Below are 17,544 nucleotides of genomic sequence, written 5' to 3'. Positions count from 1 at the left end.
AACAAAAATAGAAACTCAGTAAATGAGAAAAACTAAACAAACTATGGAACAATAATATAATGGATTTGACTCACAGATTCCACTGCTACATTTTTACATTCCCTCCCTCCCAGGAAAGTCTTTGCAAAAATATGGCAGCCAAATGGTCCAGCTTTAGTGACAAAAGAAGCTGGAGAATAGGGCCAGTTTGCAAGGTTGGGCAGAAAAATAGATATTATATCAAAGAACACATAAGTCAGGCCAGTTGATACAAATCTTGATGTAGCTTGACACCTTACTTGCCCATTATTGACTTTCAGAGCCTGACTCTTATTTATTATTCTTGGATATTGTTTTGGTTCTTGTTTTGCATCTTGCTTCTGTTGTTAGGCCAGTATCTTGTTCCAACCTGTACCTTACCAAGAATCTACTTTATAACAACCTCAAGAAAATGTTAGCCAGCTTTTATCTCCCAAGAATATTAAGCTGAAATTTTCTTGTCTATAGTTTCTATACACTCTTTTGAACTCTACCCTCTAGAATCAAGTAGAATAAAACTAATCCCTATTCAATATGCCTGTCATGTTAGCCAATCTGAGAGGTGTGAAGTGGTTGTTTTAATTTGCATTTCTCTAATCAATAGCAATTTAGAGCTTTTTTTTTTTTTAATATGACTATAAATGGCTTTAATTTAATCATCTGAAAATTGTTTGTTGCTTCTTTGCCTATTTTTCCAAATAGTTTATATAATATTAGAATTACTTATTCTTTAAATGTTTGGTAGAATTCACTTGTAAATCCATCTGGCCCTGGAGATTTTTTTTAGGGAGTTCAATGATGGTTTGTTCAATTTCTTTTTCTAGAATGGGACTGTTATTTATTTCCTCTTCTGTTAATCTAGGCAATTTGTATTTTTGTAAATATTCATCCATTTCAATTAGATTGTCAGACTTGCTGGTATAAAGTTGGGAAAAATAGGTCCTAATTACTGCTTTAGTTTCTTTTTTATTGGTGGTAAGTTGACTTTTTTCATTTTTGATGCTGGTAATTTTTTTTTCTTAATTTTTCTAATCAAACTAACTGAAGTTGTATCTATGTTGTTGATTTTTTTTTCATAAAACCAACTCTTAATTTTATTTAGTTTAATAGTTTTCTTAGTTTCAATTTTATTAATCTCTCTTTTGAATTTCAGAATTTCTAATTTGGTATTTAGTTGTGTTTTTTTTTTTAATGTTCTTTTTCTAGCTTTTTTAGTTTCATACCCAATTCACTGACTTCCTCTTTCCATATTTTATTCATGTAGTTATTTAGAGATATAAGATTTCATTCTTAGATCAACCCGGTAATACCAGTAAAGAGAAAATTGCAAAGAAGCTTACCCTGCTGTTTCTCTTTCAGAGTCCGGGCTGGGGTTCTTGCATGTCTTTCAGCCAGCATGGAATCTTCATCAAAAGTTTTATTGATTGTAAAGAAAGTGTGTCAGAAGAAGCAGAATGGGACCATGTACCTCATGGCGTAAAGGATAGTTTGGCCATCTGAAGGCAAAGATATGTTTACAATCATCCAGAAGTAAGCAGACATTAAATGCCAGAAAATCAGCCCAGAAGGAAAAGTTAAAATCCAGCTTCAGCTGGTCCTACATGCAGGAAACACAATCAACTTCGAGTTTTCCCTTAAAAATACAGCTGTAAAGGATTGAGGAGCTGTGAAGGACTGTCTTCAGCAGTTGCTACCCAGATTCAAAAGGAAAACTAATAAAGAATTAGAAGAGAAAAACAATGCTGCAAGAACCTATTTTGTTTATTAAGGACTGGTTGCGAGTCAGGTGATCAGTGCTGAGGAATTCTGGCCCTGTTACTTAAGCATAAATATGGTATATCCTTGCAGCATCCAATCACAAGCCGGATGTGGGCATTTCTGCAACATTTCTGGCTGGCATCTACCCCCAAACAGATGGCTGCAATGGCATAAGATATAATTTAATTTCTGATATCATTAAAGCCATATGTAGGACAGCAGGTATGAAAACTAAATATGAACAAAAAAATGAGATTTACAGAGAGCATTCCACATGACAGAAAATGATGTCTGGACAAGATTTTTTCAATTCCATTATTTTCATAGGAATTGGCTTAATGCAAGTTCAAAAGATCTCTTTGTAGAATGTACCAAAATGGATGAAAAGGATTTAAAAATAATGGTATTACTAGGAAAAAAACTCCCTACAAAATTTGACAGCACTGGAGGATAGATCATTAGATGGGAGCTATGTACTTTTCTCTGTGCCATCTACTTCCAACTCTTCAAAATCCATAAAGGAGAATAGCAATGTTACATGATCAAGCGATTTAACCTTATAATGCTGTGGTGCTGGCAGTGGGTCTCAGGAAACACTAAGCACAAAATGATCACCAACAATGGGAACAACAATATAGATGAGAATTCTTGAGATTCAGACTTCTTTCAATCACCAGTCAAAAGAGTGAAGTTAAAAGAATCTATTAAATATAAAGAAATGGGGGTGGAGTGGGGTGGGAACAACAGCATAAAAACAATTGCACTAAGTCTGAAGAAGTCAGATAGGTATTTGGAGAGCTCAACTCAAATTTGGTCCTTTCAGTATACACCAAGTCAGGATATTATCAATTCTTTTCAGAGTATTAAGCAAACTTACCCATCCAAATTAACTCAGGTTCTATCAAACGATTCTGTGACTAGTACCATTACAGTCCTATCCCCTGGAGAAGTACTTATGCAGGGAGAATCACAGCAAGACATAACCAGATGGTGCAAAATGACAATGTAAGAACTCAAAATATGTATATGGCTGTAGAAGACACACCATTTTATCATCCTTTATGACTGAATGATGAACCCATTTTGACCTCATTTTGATATGGGGTATGAGATGTAGGTCTATGCTGAGTTTCTGATATATTATTTTCCAGTTTTCCAAATAATTTTCATCAAATGGTGAGTTATTATCCCAGAAACTAGAGTTTTGGAGTTTATCAAACATTTGATTACTGTAGTCATTAATTGTTATATCATGTATATCTAAACTATTCTATTGTATATCATGTATATTTAACATACTCATCCAACCCACTCCATTTTTAACCATATGTTTTGGATGACTGCCTCTTATAATAGAGTTTTAGGTCTGGTTCTGCTAGACCACTGTCATTTGCATTTCTTTTTCTTATTAATTCCCTTGATATTTCTGACCTTTTGTTTTTCCTGATGGATTTTATTATTATTTTTTCTAGCTCCATAAAATAATTTTTGACAGTTTGTTATGGCACTGAACAAGTAGACTAATTCAAGCAGAATTGCCATTTTTATTATATTAGCTTGGTCTACCTATGAACAATTGATATTTTTCCAGTTGTTCAGATTTGACTTTATTTGTGTGAAAAGTCTTTTGTAATTGTGTTTATATAGTTCATATAATTCCTTTGTCTTGGCAGGTAGATATTCAAATATTTTATTTTGTCTACATTATTTTAGATGGAATTTTTCTTTTTATCTCTTGCAGCTGTGCTTCATGAGTACATATAGAAATATTAATAATTTGCATCAGTATATTTTGCAACTTTGCTAAAGTTGTTAATTGTGTCAAGTAGATTTTTGGGCTAGGATTCTCTAAATATACCATCATATCATCTGCAAATAGTGATAGTTTTAATCTCCTCTTTACCTACTCTAATTTTAAAATTTCTTTTTCTTATTGCTAAAGCCAACATTTCTAGTGCAATATTGAATAATAGTGGTGGTGATAATATGCATCCTTATTTCATCCTTGATCTTATTTGGAATGTGTCTAACTTCCCCCCATTATAAATAATGCTTGCTGATGGTTTTAGATAAATGCTGCTTATCTTTTTAAGGAAAACTTCATTTATTCCTGTGCTTTTTAGTGTTGTTTTTTAATAGGAATGAGTGTTGTATTTTGTCAGAAAATTTTTCTGTATCTATTGAGATTATCACATGATTGATATTAATTTTGTTCTTGATATGGTTAATTATGTTAACAGTTTTCCTAATATTGAACCAGTCCTGCATTCCTGGTATAAATCCCAGTTGGTCATAGAGTACTATCCTGCTGATAAGTTGTTGTAATCTCTTTGCTAATATTTTATCTAATTCTTTTGCATTAATGTTCATTAGGGAGATTGGTCTATAATTTTCTTTCTCTACTTTGTCTCTTCCTGATTTAAGCATCAGCATCATATTTGTGTCATAGAAGGAATTTGGAAGAATTCCTTCTTTGCCTATTTTTCCAAACAGTTTAAATAGTATTGGAATTATTTGTTCTTTAAATGTTTGATGGCCCTGGAAATTTTTTCTCAGGGAGTTCATTGGTGACTTATTCATTTCTTTTTTTTTTCTTTCTCTTTTTTATTATAGCTTTTTATTTACAAATTATATGCATGGGTAATTTTACAGCATTGACAATTGCCAAACCTTTTGTTCCAATTTTTCCCCTCCTTGCCCTCATCCTTTCCTCCAGATGGCAGGTTGACCAACACATGTTAAATATGTTATTTTTTTTTCTTTTGAAAATTGGTTTAAGCAATTTATTTTTCTTCTGTTAATCTGGACAAGTTATGTTTTTGTAAATATTTATTTCATTTCAATTAGATTATCAGATTTGCTGGCCAATATAGATCCTAATTATTGCTTTAATTTTTTCTTCATTGCTAGTAAATTCACTTTTTTTTTTCATTTTTAATGCTGATAATTTCATTTTCTTCTTTCTTTTTTTTCTAATCAAATTAACCAAGGGTTTATCTTTTTGTCCATAAAACTAACTCTTAGTTTATTAATTATTTCAATAGTTTTCTTACTTTCAGTTTTATTAATCTGTCCTGTGAGTGTCAGAATTTCTAGTTTAGTATTTAATTGGTTTTTTTTTATTTGTTCTATTTCTAGCTTTTTTAAATGCATGCTTCTTTCATTGATCTCTTCTTTCTCTATTTTATTCATGTAATTATTTAGAGATATAAATTTCCCCCAAGAACTGCTTTGACTACATCTCAGATTTTGGTATGTTGTCTCATCATTGTCACTCTCTTGAACGAAATTATTGATTGTTTCTATGATTGTTGTTTGACTCATTTATTCTTTAAGATTAAATTATTTAATTTCAATTGGTTTTTAGTCTATCTTTCCCTGACTCTTTATTGAATGTAATTTTTATTGCATCATGATCTAAAAAGGAAGCATTTACAACTTCTGCCTTTCTGAATTTGATTGTGTGGTTTTTATGCCTTAATACATAATTAATTTTTGTGTAGGTTTCATGTACTTCTGAGAAAAAGGTGTATTCTTTTCTATCTCTTTTTAGTTTTCTCCACAAATCTATTATATCTAAGTTTTCTAAGAGTCTATTAACCTCTCTAGCTTCTTGCTTATTTATTTTGTGGTTATATTTATCTAATTCTGAGAGGGGTAGGTAGAGGTCCCCTAGTAATATAGTTTTTTGTTCTACTGATTTCTTCCTGTAAATGGCTTAACTTCTCCTCTAAGAATTTGGATTCTGTATCATTTGGTACATATATACTTTGAACAATACCACTTCATTTTCTATGATATCTTTTAACAAGATGTAGTTTCCTTCTTGATTTCTTTTTATGAGATCTATTTTTGCTTTTGCTTTATCTGGGACCAGAATTGCTATTTCTGCTTTTTTTTTGCTCTGGAAGGGGAACAATTTTGCATAAAATCTTGAGCTTTTATGCAAATTTTTCAAGAGACAATGGAGCTCCATGTTTTTGTTTGAGAGTACGTGCATTGCTATAATTTTTTTTAAAGATGGCATTTGCTTTGAGGAAACTTTTTTATAAGTAAAAATGAAGAAAACTATACTGATCCCATTTACTTATTTTCACCTCTTTATGAGAAGTAAAAATTGTTTCTCAAGGTGGGTTTTTCCCTAGTCTTTACCTGACAAACTAATTTTAGCAAATTGAAAATCATTGCATAGAGTGGAAAGTATGTGAATGCAAAAAAAGAGTTACATATGATATATCTAAAAATCTGTGCTATATTTTGTTCCTAATAGGATCATTTCATTATTTGTCTTAAGGCAGCTATTTTGTATAAAAATTATACAAAAATAACCCATTATATATATATATATATATATATATATATATATATATATATAAAACTACAAAAAAAAGTCACTTAAATAAGTCAAGGTGAATAATTAACCTCAATTCAAAGAGGGTTGATAATGAAAAATGTTATTTATTTTCGAATAGAGAGATGACACAGATTGTAAATATTCATTTTTGGTCAAAGACAATGGAGGAATTTATTTTGCTTGACTGAATGTTTGTTATATACATTTTGTTTTTACTTTTAGCATAGGTTTAGGGGAGAGTAAACAAATGCTTATTAATTGAGAAAGAAAAAACAATAGGAAAAAAAGATACATGAAATAGAGCTGGAGGAGAGGAACTAGGAGAATGGAAATTTAGAGTAAGTGAAACAAGATTCAAGAAACAAGGCTTTGGGGGTTTATCTGGCAAAATGGATGTTGAAACAGAGATTTCATTGTTAGAGTCTTTGTCTGTAAACACCTTTCTCCACTCTCCAACCTTTCCCACCTGCTCCCTCTCCAATTGCAGAACCTAAAGTGGTAATTCTTTTTCTCTTTGGCCTTCTTTATGATAACTTGATGCTATTTAAAGCCTGTTTAATATATTTTAAGTTTACTTTTTAAATAAACAATTTATACACATCCATTTCCTAGTTTGGGCATAATTATTGGTAATGCATTTCAGAGAAGGCAACTGATGGGAAAATCATGTCCATAGAAGATAATAAATCTAACATTGACCTTTTTTGCTAGCAGCCTTTTTTTCCCCTGACTACAGATTGAAATCTAAAAAAAAGGTAAAGAGATCCTGTGGTACAAATTCCCAAAACAGAGAAGGGGTATTTATATCAGGAAAGCCATCTAGTCAATGAATCAGTAGTATTTATACTGCTGGATTATTTGTATAGTACTTGTAGCAGTGGTGGAATGGGTAGTGAGGTGTAAGATGTGTTTAGTATGTTTCATGTTTCATCAATAGCCAAATTCCTCTTCTAATTGCTGTCTTAGATGAGTGAATGAATTGACTTTCAAAAGAGCCCTAGGGATTGTGCTCAATCATTATTTGTCCTAAAATAATTCACCCCAGGGATTTAATCATAGCTCTTAAGGGGATCAATGTAAATAGCCTAACTTCTTGTTGCTTTCTGTTTAGTTACTAGTTTCTGGGCTTTTTGTGGATATATCAAACATGTTTATGGAGAGAAATTTAGATTCAAAACCCAATTTATATAGTCATCTAAACCAGTAATAAACAAGTTAAACAGAACAGGGGCCAAGAACGAATGCCTGGACAGGAGGGGAACTATAATAGAGGCATTTATATAAGTAGACTTTGAGACATCAATAATTACTGTTTGGATCTTGAAGAACTTCCAAATTTACCTAACTGTGTAATAAATTAAGTTAGCATGAAATGTAGATAAGCTATATCTATGACAGTCTCTCATCTATCAGCATACTAACACTATCAAAAATGGAAATTAGATAATTCTGGCACAACTAGCATGTCGGCACCATATTCCAGGATTATAATCTACTTCCTAAATTCATCTATAATCTTCCAAATAATCTAAGGCATGCTCTTGTGTCAAAATGATTTGTTTCTCACTCAATTTCTCAAATGCTCTCCAATATGCTAATACCATCTAGTCCATGGATTTCCTCATATAGGTAAGTATTATTAATATATGATGCTTCTTTATCTCCACATCTTCCTTTTATTTATTTTATCTTCTGGAATGATACCCCAGTTAAAGGTTCTGTTCCAGAGTTAGTAATACTCAAATCTGTTTTCTTCCATTAGAATTTTCTTTTTGTTTTATTTATTATCCATCTTTTATGTATACTACATACACATTTATAGTCAAGGATTTTATTTTTTGGATCTTTAATAGATTTTTTTCCTTCTTGAATTTCTGGACATTATTGCTATTTATATTAGTTATATAATTGTCACTCTTTAGCATGTCTAATCTAATTTGATAGAAAGATATAAGGAGTTTCCTCTCTTTTAACTTCAATTTTAAAGCTTCTTTGTTAAATTACAAATTTCTTTTTATCAACCCTTTTTATTTTTTCTATTCCTGGTTAAGGTCTCAATCACTTTTGTATTTTAGACTGTGACTCAAAAATCTGAAGCCATTTCTCAGATACCATTTTCTTAACCAGTTATTTACTTCAAAAATCCAACTCTCATTCATCTATCTACTTCTACAGTTTATCTATCAGGTTTTTAGAGCCTTGGTAGTCTGTTTATTTCTGACCTTTCCTGATCTTTTAAAATCACTAGCTGATGCTAATCATTCCTTTAAAAGCTCTCTGAAGGGTTTTCAGAGCAGCTGTTATGTGTTAATTCTTTGTCACACATATTTTTTAAATGTGTACCTCATTATTATTATTTAAACTTACTCCTCCCATGGATACTATATGTATTTGTAGGAAGAAGTGAACCATGTTTTAGGAAAATATTTTGTTTATTGCCTTCACCATGTTATTTGATTGTATAGCCTTTTAAGGATCCAAATGACCAACTCAAGCAGTTGTCAAGCAATGTCCTTCTGCCCCTTGGCACAACTGAGTTGTTCAGTTTCATTTTTAAGTGAGAGACTAAGTATGCTGGTTTGAAAATGAAAACATCTCCCTCTGCAGCTATAGGAGTATGGCTGTTAGTGACAGAGAAGTCGAATAAATTTTTTGAATGTTTATTAAAAATTAAATTTGATGTTTCAAAACTTCAAATGAAGAAAAACAAACATTACACTGACAGTCATTCCATGAGTAGAGTGGTAGCAAATTAATAAATCAGAGCCTAGTGGGACAATAACTAAAACAGAGTTTATGAAATCAAGTGATGTGGGGACCCAAAATAAGAATAAAAAGTCATTCTTAGAAGCCAATATCTACCCTTCTGATGTTCATATTAGCTTTAACTAAGTTTGGTTTGAATCCGTTTACTAAATTGTTCATGCAATTTATATTAAACATACACTTTAATAACAAGTCAATAAACACAGAATAGAACAGAAAGTAGGGAGATTGTATCTCACATCTACTAATAAATCTTGTGAAAAGAACTGATTGCAGTATAAATCGACCATCTGTTTCTGAATCCGTACACTGGGATCTTACTTGCTGGACAATGAGCAGTTGTGTTTATCCAATCTGTTACTTCAAGTTGATAGAACTTTTCTAACTCATTATTGAGTAGCAGTTTCTGCAACAAACAACCATAACAATAAACATTTATTAGGAATCAGCTGTAATAGGATAGGAACTGTGTTTAGTGCTAGGGTGACAAAGACAAAAAATGAAACATTTCTTACCCTTAAGGAACTTACATTCTACTGGGAAGGCAGCAGCATAATTATATCTATATGTCTATACCTCTCTCTATATCACAGAAGTGATTGAACCCTTAACCAGGAATACAAAGCAGCTAAAAAGGGGTGATAAAAGCAAACTTATCTGTCTGTCTGTATATGTATGTATGTATGTATACATACATATACATACATACATACATGCACACACACACTGGGGAGACAGCAGCATAAATCTATCTATCCATCCATCTATCCATCTATCTATCTATCTATCTTTCTTTCTATCTATCATGTAACCTGGATAGGCTGGGGGAGAGGGGAAATGAGTAAATGTAATGGAACTAAAAGATTCTAAACATAGCATATTTGAGTTTTGTACAAATGTTTATATTATTCAAGAATAGTGACTATATCTGAAAACCTTTAAGATATTGCTTGACTCAAGCCTTACCTTTGGGACAAGTAACATTAGATAATGATATTCCTGCCATAATGACTTTATGAAAATTCACTGAAGGCTTCCAGAGACATGAGATATTATAGACTGATTTTTCTGCTCTTAACAATTTTGCTCTTGATAAAAAATGTTAAATTAACCATGTCATTACTGATAACAAGGTAGGCAATTGGCAATAAATATTTATCAAGTATTTATTTAGCAGATATTCTACTAAGCACTATGGATGTAAATACAAGCCAAAGGAAGGCATGCTCGCTCTCAAAGAGGATATGTTACAATGAAGAAAGATAAAATATGAAAGAGAGATGGAAAGTGGGACTGAGGTGGAAATGGGGAAAGGGTCCCTGAGCTGTAGCAAAGTTCATAAAGCTAGAAGCATAGCAGAGAAGGGAAGGAAGTATAGTAAAACCTCTACCCAAAAGTCCCCAGAAAGAACTCAACAATGGGAGAAAAGAATCAGGATTGTGGAGGGATGTTCCAGGGTGAATTCTCAGTTACTGAAGAATATTCTAACGTGAAAACACAATGGAATCATGGTGACAAAACAGAGTCAAAATCATGGCCCAAGAGGAGAATTAAGCATGGCCAGCTTGGGTCCATCCCCAAAATAATGCCTTGGCTAGGGCATCATTTTACTGAATTTAGAACTACATACTTAAGATTTGGAAGGAAGCTTAGATATTATCTAGCCTGACAAGAGCACTGTTTACATGTATATAGGAAGTAGCCCAAAGAGGTTTGTCTTACTTAGTGGTTTCCTTCTCATCTTTTAGAATGATAAGCAGTATTTTTAGATGTTGGTCATCATAGATGATTTTCCATATAGAATCATTGATGCAGAACTTGAATCTTTAGGGCCATCAAGTCCAATATCCATATTTTGCAGATGAGCAAGTTAAAACATAACCTGGAGAAGTTAAATAATTTCCCCAAAGTCATATAGGTAGGAGGTGGCAAGGCTAGTATTTGAACTGAGGTTTTATGATTTAAAGTTCAATTCTCTTTCTTTTGTACCACAGCATCTCATTTAATGTGCAGATATATAAAAGAGGGTGAAAAAAGCCACAAAGTAAATCTATCATCACATATTGGCTCTCCTCACTTTGATCTTGAACTTGGTACTTTTTAATATTTGCAGCAATAAGTGTAGCCTAGTTAAGGGGATGTGCTCTCTTAAGTTTCCAGATGAAAAAGGATATCTTGAATTTTGGAAGAGAGGATTCAAAGTGACCTTGAGAAGAGAAAGTTAGCCACTGACAAGCAAATTTTAATACATCGAGAGGGAAAATAAAAACCAAACAAAACTGCACCTAACCTCTCCCTATATACAAGATAATAAATGACTGATTAGAACTTGAAGAGGTAGAAAAGGACTAGTAGCTAGACTATGATGAAGCACATAGTGCTTTTGGTTACTAAGATCTAGGGATCACATTCTCTTGTGGGAGAACACTTCCTCTCCCTGGTGAAAAAGAAACAACTTTCCTGGGTTTTCCACCCACCAAGTCCTGTTTCTGAAGTACCCTTCATCTTCCAACCTGAAGAGGTTTGGGCCAGATGCTAAGGTGATGGACTGTGCCTGACACAACTTGAAATATGGAATGATGTAAGATGTGTTAGTGAATGGCCACAGAAATAATTAAAGGGTTGCAAATTAGGAACCATAAAGAGAAAGGAGATAGGATTATGGATTCTAAAGAAAAGAAAACTAAAGATTAATTTAATGTTAAAAGATCATAGTCACAGATGTTTTCATTCACCATTGAAACCATAGCAAAAGAAAATACTTAAAAAAAGTAACCCTTGGCTGCTGAAGGTAATGTTAGTGGAGGGCAAGCTCTTAGAGGACTTCCCCATATAGAAAAGCTTCGAGAATGACCCTAGTGATAGATTGTGTACCTGTGAGAGGAAGCCCAGACTCGCTTAGTTGTAGAGGCTTATCAGCAAGCCATTTGAAAGGTAATGGATTTTTGGTGGAAAGAATACCTAGATAAATGAAATTATGTCATGAAAATATTGATACATAACAGTGCTGTTGTTTGATAGTAGGTGGGTAGAATGAGGTAGCTTATCCTTAGTCAACACTACCTTTTTTTTTTTATTAATAGTAAGTATAGAACTTTACTTCTCTGCTTCCATTCACTCTCTGCCTTTTGTAACCTATTTTCTATCCTTTTTCATTACACTGGAGAGAATGGGCCAGACTTAGTAAAGTTCTATAGCATAGATCAGTAAACTAGATATGAAAGCCATATCTGACCTATTTTTGCACAGGCCCTCAAGCCAAGAATAGTTTTTACATTTTAAATGCAATCAAACTTTATTAAAACATGTGAAAACATTCTTAGTTTGGTGGACATCACTCCCAACAATCTAAAGTCAATATCAAGCTTTGATCTGGCATTGTAGAGAAGCATTTAAGTGGAATTTTTCTGGGCTGGATTTAATCCATAGACTGTAGTTTACCATACTATTTCACACTGATTTCTACCTTGAGTGGGACAAATACCAGGTGAGTCCTTATTTCAGCTACAACTGAATTGGATTTCAAAGGTATGAGATCGCTTCTAAAGGGCATTTTTTTGTCCTCAGAACATTGACATCAGGCTGACTGAAAAAATCCAGACTCCACACCTTTAAGTTTATAGAAACTTGATCTCTTGAATTTTAGAGTCACAAAGTTGAAACTTCTAGATTAATCTTCTTCCTCTGAATGAAAACCCAATCTATGAGGCAAAGCATTGATACCTGTTTTTAAGATCCACATGTCAGACTTGAAAGGGCAGTGAAGGATCAAGGCCTTTAACTTTAATAGCATTTTCTCCTACTAGATGTCATGAACTCAAACAAAGAGCAGAGAATGAACAAGAGATAGCATTCAATGAGCCAGCCAAGTTTTAGAAAACTAAACAGTCTAGGGTAGAAGGGAGTGAAACAAAAAAGGGAAGAAGACTTTTGCAGTACTCTCAATGACTTTGGCACTCAATGATTCACTTCAAATGTTAAACTTTACTTTCTCTGCCATGCTAGGCATAATTTGTTCAGTTTGTTCATAACGAAATACCTTGCTTGTTCAATAGCTTCACAGTATTGTAAATATCTCTGTATTTTCTGTATTTGTGTCAAAACTAATAGTTAAAGAGTATAACCTCTTTAAAGACATGTAGAGTGCTTGCTTCAATTGCCTGGTTCAGAGCCTAGCTCAGCATTATATTTATAGGGTTGATTTTACCAGCTAGCCTATTACTCTTTTAGAAATGATGGCAAAAAATTATAATGTTAGTCTTAAAAACTACCCTATACTCAAAGATACTGAGTTCAAAGAATTTTTGAGATAATCAAGGACAAGTTCTGGCCAGAATGGTTTAAGTTTAGTCATGTCAGGGAAATGAGTTTAAGGAATAAAGCCAGCTTTAGCAGTTTAAGAAAAACATTTTCATCTGAAGACAATCTCAGGGCATACAAGGAAAAACTTCACTGAGGAAAGAGCTGCTTGAAAAGAACATCAAGCTTGCTAAACCATCCAGAAACTAAAACTCATTCCTAGGAGCTTATGTATTCAACACCGATATTTATCAGGCACAATAATATCTCCATGATATTTTGAATATCTTGTCCAATAGACAGAGATTTACTTTCATTCCAAAACAGCTTTCTAGCCAGATGCAAAAACATAATTAAAAATGATAACTTTGGCTTCAGAGAACTCTACAGAAAACCTATAAATCCTCAGAATCTGTTGGGTATTTTCATGCTCCTTGATTTCCATTATTTTAGCTAATTGCTTTCTCTGATTACCATGTCTATACGTGTTTTTCTGAAACTTTACAGGCTAAGCAGACCAGATGAACTAACACCTTTTTTGGCTTTTGTTAATTTTGTGCATTATCAGTCCCTTTTCAGAACTCTACCTTGTAAATACAAGATAAAGAAGAAGATAACAAAGAGCATAGGAGATATACAAAAGCAAGAGCTATGAGAGGTTCCTGTGGGTGAAAATACCTTCAGATGTGTGTGTGTATGTGTGTGTTTATGAAGATCTAAATGTGTATGTAGCATTTATGTTGGGTATTAGAGGGTGAATAGGCTTTCAACAGGTATAGATAAAGAAGAAGGATATAACAGGCATGGGCAATGGTATGGATACAGGCAAGGGCAGCTAGGTAGTACAATGGATAGATCACTGACAGGGCTTAGACTCAGGAAGACTCATATTTTTAAGTTCAAATCTGCCCTCAGACTCTTAATAGCTATATAATCATATTTAAGTTACTTAACTCTACTTCAGTTTCCTCATCTGTAAAATGAGTTGGACAAGGAAATCACAAACTATTCTAGTATCCCCAAATGGGATCATAGAGAGTTGGCCATGACCAAAATGACTGAACAACAACAATAATGAGCCCAGACAAAGGAGGCAAAAGGAATGGGATGTGGGAAGCAATTCTGATGAGAAGATATTTTACCCATTCTCTCTCACCTTTTCTCTCTACCCCTCCACTGTAAATCTTTTATTATGCCTCTGTTATTCTACCTTTCCCTTTCCCTTTCTTCCAATACATTCCTCTTTCACCCATTAATTTTATTTTTAATGGATACAAAACCTTCACATTCAACTCACAAATCTGTACCCTCTGTTTATACCCTCCTTACAGCTACCCTAATAATGAGATAGTTCTTATGAATTACAAGTGTCATTTTCTCATGTGGGAATGTAAACACTTTAACCTTATTAAGTCCCTTTTGATTTCACCTTTCCTGTTTACTTTCTTATACTTCTCTGGAGTCTTGTGTGTAAAAATCAAATTTTCTATTCAGCTCTGGCATTTTCATCAAGAATGCTAGAAAGTCCTTTATTTTATTAAAGGTCTATTCTTTCCTTCCCCCCCAAAAAATTATACTCAGTTTCCCAGGGTAGATGTTGTTAGTTGTAATCCTAGCTTCTTTACTCTCTGGAATATCATATTCTAAATCCTCTGATCATTTTTTGTGTTCAATTTTTTCTATACTTTGTTTTTTTTAATTAAATGTGGTATTCATTAGGTAAAATTTTTTATTAAAGCTTTTCATTTACAAAGCATATGCATGGGTAGTTTTTCAACCTTGACCCTTGCAAAGCTAACTGTTCCAAATTCTTCCCTCCTTCCCTCCATTCTCTCCCCTAGATGGCAGGTAGTCCAATACATGTTAAATATATTTATAAAATATATGTTAACTCTACTATATGTATACATATTTAAACAGTCATCTTACTGCACAAGAAAAATTGGATCAAGAAGGAAAAAAAAACCTGAGAAAGAAAACAAAATGCAAACATCAACAGAAAGAGTGAAAAATGGTATTTTGTGGTCCACACTCAGTTCCCACAGTCCTCTCTCTGGGTGTATATATGGCTGTCTTCATCACTGAACAATTAGAACTGGTTTGAATCATCTTGTTGAAGAGAGACATGTCCATCAAAATTAATGATCATATAGTCTTCTTGTTGCTGTGTATAATGATCTCCTGATTCTACTTATTTCACTTAGCATCAATTCATTTAAGTCTCTCCAGGCCTCTGTGAAATCATCTTGTTGGTCGTTTCTTACAGAACAATAATATTCCATAACATTCATATACCATAATTTATTTAGCCATTCTCCAGTTGATGAGCATGCATTCAGTTTCCAGTTTCTAGATACTAAAAAAAGGGTTGTCACAAATATTTTTGCACATATGGGTCCCTTTCCCTCCTTTAAGATCTCTTTGGGATATAAGCCCAGGAGAAGCACTGCTGGATCAAAGGATATGCAGTTTGATAACTTTTTGAGCATAGTTCCAAATTGCTCTCCAAAATGGTTGGATCTGTTACAGTTCTACTAACAATGTATCAGTGTTCCAGTTTTCCCACATCCCCTCCAACATTTGCCATTATCTTTTCTTGTAATTTTAGCCAATCTAATAGGTGTATAGTGGCATTTCAGAGTTGTCTTAATTTGCATTTCTCTGAGCAATAGTGATTTGGAGCACCTTTTCATATAACTAGAAACATTGAAAATTGTCTGTTCATATCCTTTGACCATTTACCAATTGGAAAATGGCTTGATTTCTTATAAATTTGAGTTACTTCTCTATGTATTTTAGAAATGAGGCCTTTATCAGAACCTTTGAATGTAAAATATTTTCCCAGTTTATTACTTCCCTTTAAATCTTGACTGTATTAGTTTTGTTTGTACAAAAACCTTTAAACTTAATATAATAAAAATTATCTATTTTTTGATCAACAATGATCTCTAGTTCTTCTTTGTTATCAAATTCCTTTCTCCTCCACAGATCTAAGAGATAAATTTTCCCATGTTCTTCTAATTTGTTTATAGTATCATTCTTCATATCTAAATAATGAACCCATTTTGACCTTATCTTGGTATACAGTGTTAGGTGTGGGTTAATGCCTAGTTTTTGCTATACTAGTTTCCAATTTTTCCAGTAGTTTTTGTCAAATAGTCAATTCTTATCCCTAAAACTGGGGTCTTTGGATTTGTCAAACACTAGATTACTATAGTAATTGACAATTTTGTCTTGTGAACCTAACCTATTCCACTCATCAAGTAGTCTATTTTTTAGCCAGTACTAAATGGTTTTGATGATAATATAGTTTTATATCTGGTACAGCTAGGCCACCTTCATTTGCTTTTTTTTTCTTCACTAATTCCCTTAAAATTCTTGACCCTTTATTCTTCCAGATGAATTTTATTGTTATTTTTTCTAGATTAGTAAAATAGTTTCTTGGGAGCTTGATTGGTATAGCACTAAATAAATAGATTAGTTTAGGTAGTATTGTCATCTTATATTTACTTGGCCTATCCAAGAGCACTTGATATTTTTCCAATTGTTTAGATCTGACTTTATTTGTATGGAAAGTGTAGTTTTGTTCATATAGTTCCTGACTTTCCCTTGGCAGATGGATTCCCAAATATTTTATCCTATTGACAGTTATTTTAAATGGATTTTTTCTTTGTATCTCTTTCTGTTGGATTTTGTTAATGATGTATAAAAATGCTGATGATTTATATGGATTTATTTTGTACCCTGCAACTTTGCTAAAGTTGTGGACTATTTCTAATAGTTTTTTTAGTTGAATCTCTAGGGTTTTCTAACTATACCATCATATCATCTGCAAAGACTGATAGTTTGGTTTCCTCATTACCTCTTCTAATTCCTTTAATCTCTTTTTCTTCTCTTATTGCCAAAGCTAACATTTGTAATACAAAATTGAATAGTCATGGTGATAGTGGGCAACTTGTTTCACTTCTGATCTTATTAGGAATGGTTCTCGTTTATCCCCATTACATAAGATGCTTTCTGACAGTTTTAAAAAGATGCTACTAACTATTTTAAGGAAAAGTCCACTTATTTCTGTACTTTCTAGTATTTTTAATAGGAATGGATATTGGATTTCATCAAATGCTTTTTCTGCATCTATTGAGATAATCACATGGTTTTTGTTAATTTGGTTATTGATATTATCAATTATGCTAATAGTTTTTTCTAATATTGAACCTGCCCTGCATTCCTGGTATAAATCCTACTTGGTCATGGTGTATTATCCTGGGGATGATTTTCTGTAATCTCTTTGCTAATATTTTATTTAAGATTTTTGCATCAATATTCATTAGAGAGATTGGTTATAATTT

The 17,544-nt window shown here is 32.8% G+C and overlaps 1 pseudogene; it reads left to right on the top strand.

Annotated features, from left to right (window-relative positions):
* Positions 1-1,414: 1,414 nt before the first annotated feature.
* On the top strand, positions 1,415-2,785 carry LOC100915057 (annotated as a pseudogene).
* Positions 2,786-17,544: the final 14,759 nt, after the last annotated feature.

Source organism: Sarcophilus harrisii, chromosome 1 (assembly GCF_902635505.1).
Source record: "Sarcophilus harrisii chromosome 1, mSarHar1.11, whole genome shotgun sequence".
Lineage (NCBI taxonomy): Eukaryota > Metazoa > Chordata > Mammalia > Dasyuromorphia > Dasyuridae > Sarcophilus > Sarcophilus harrisii.
This window is presented reverse-complemented; position numbering and strand designations above follow the sequence as displayed.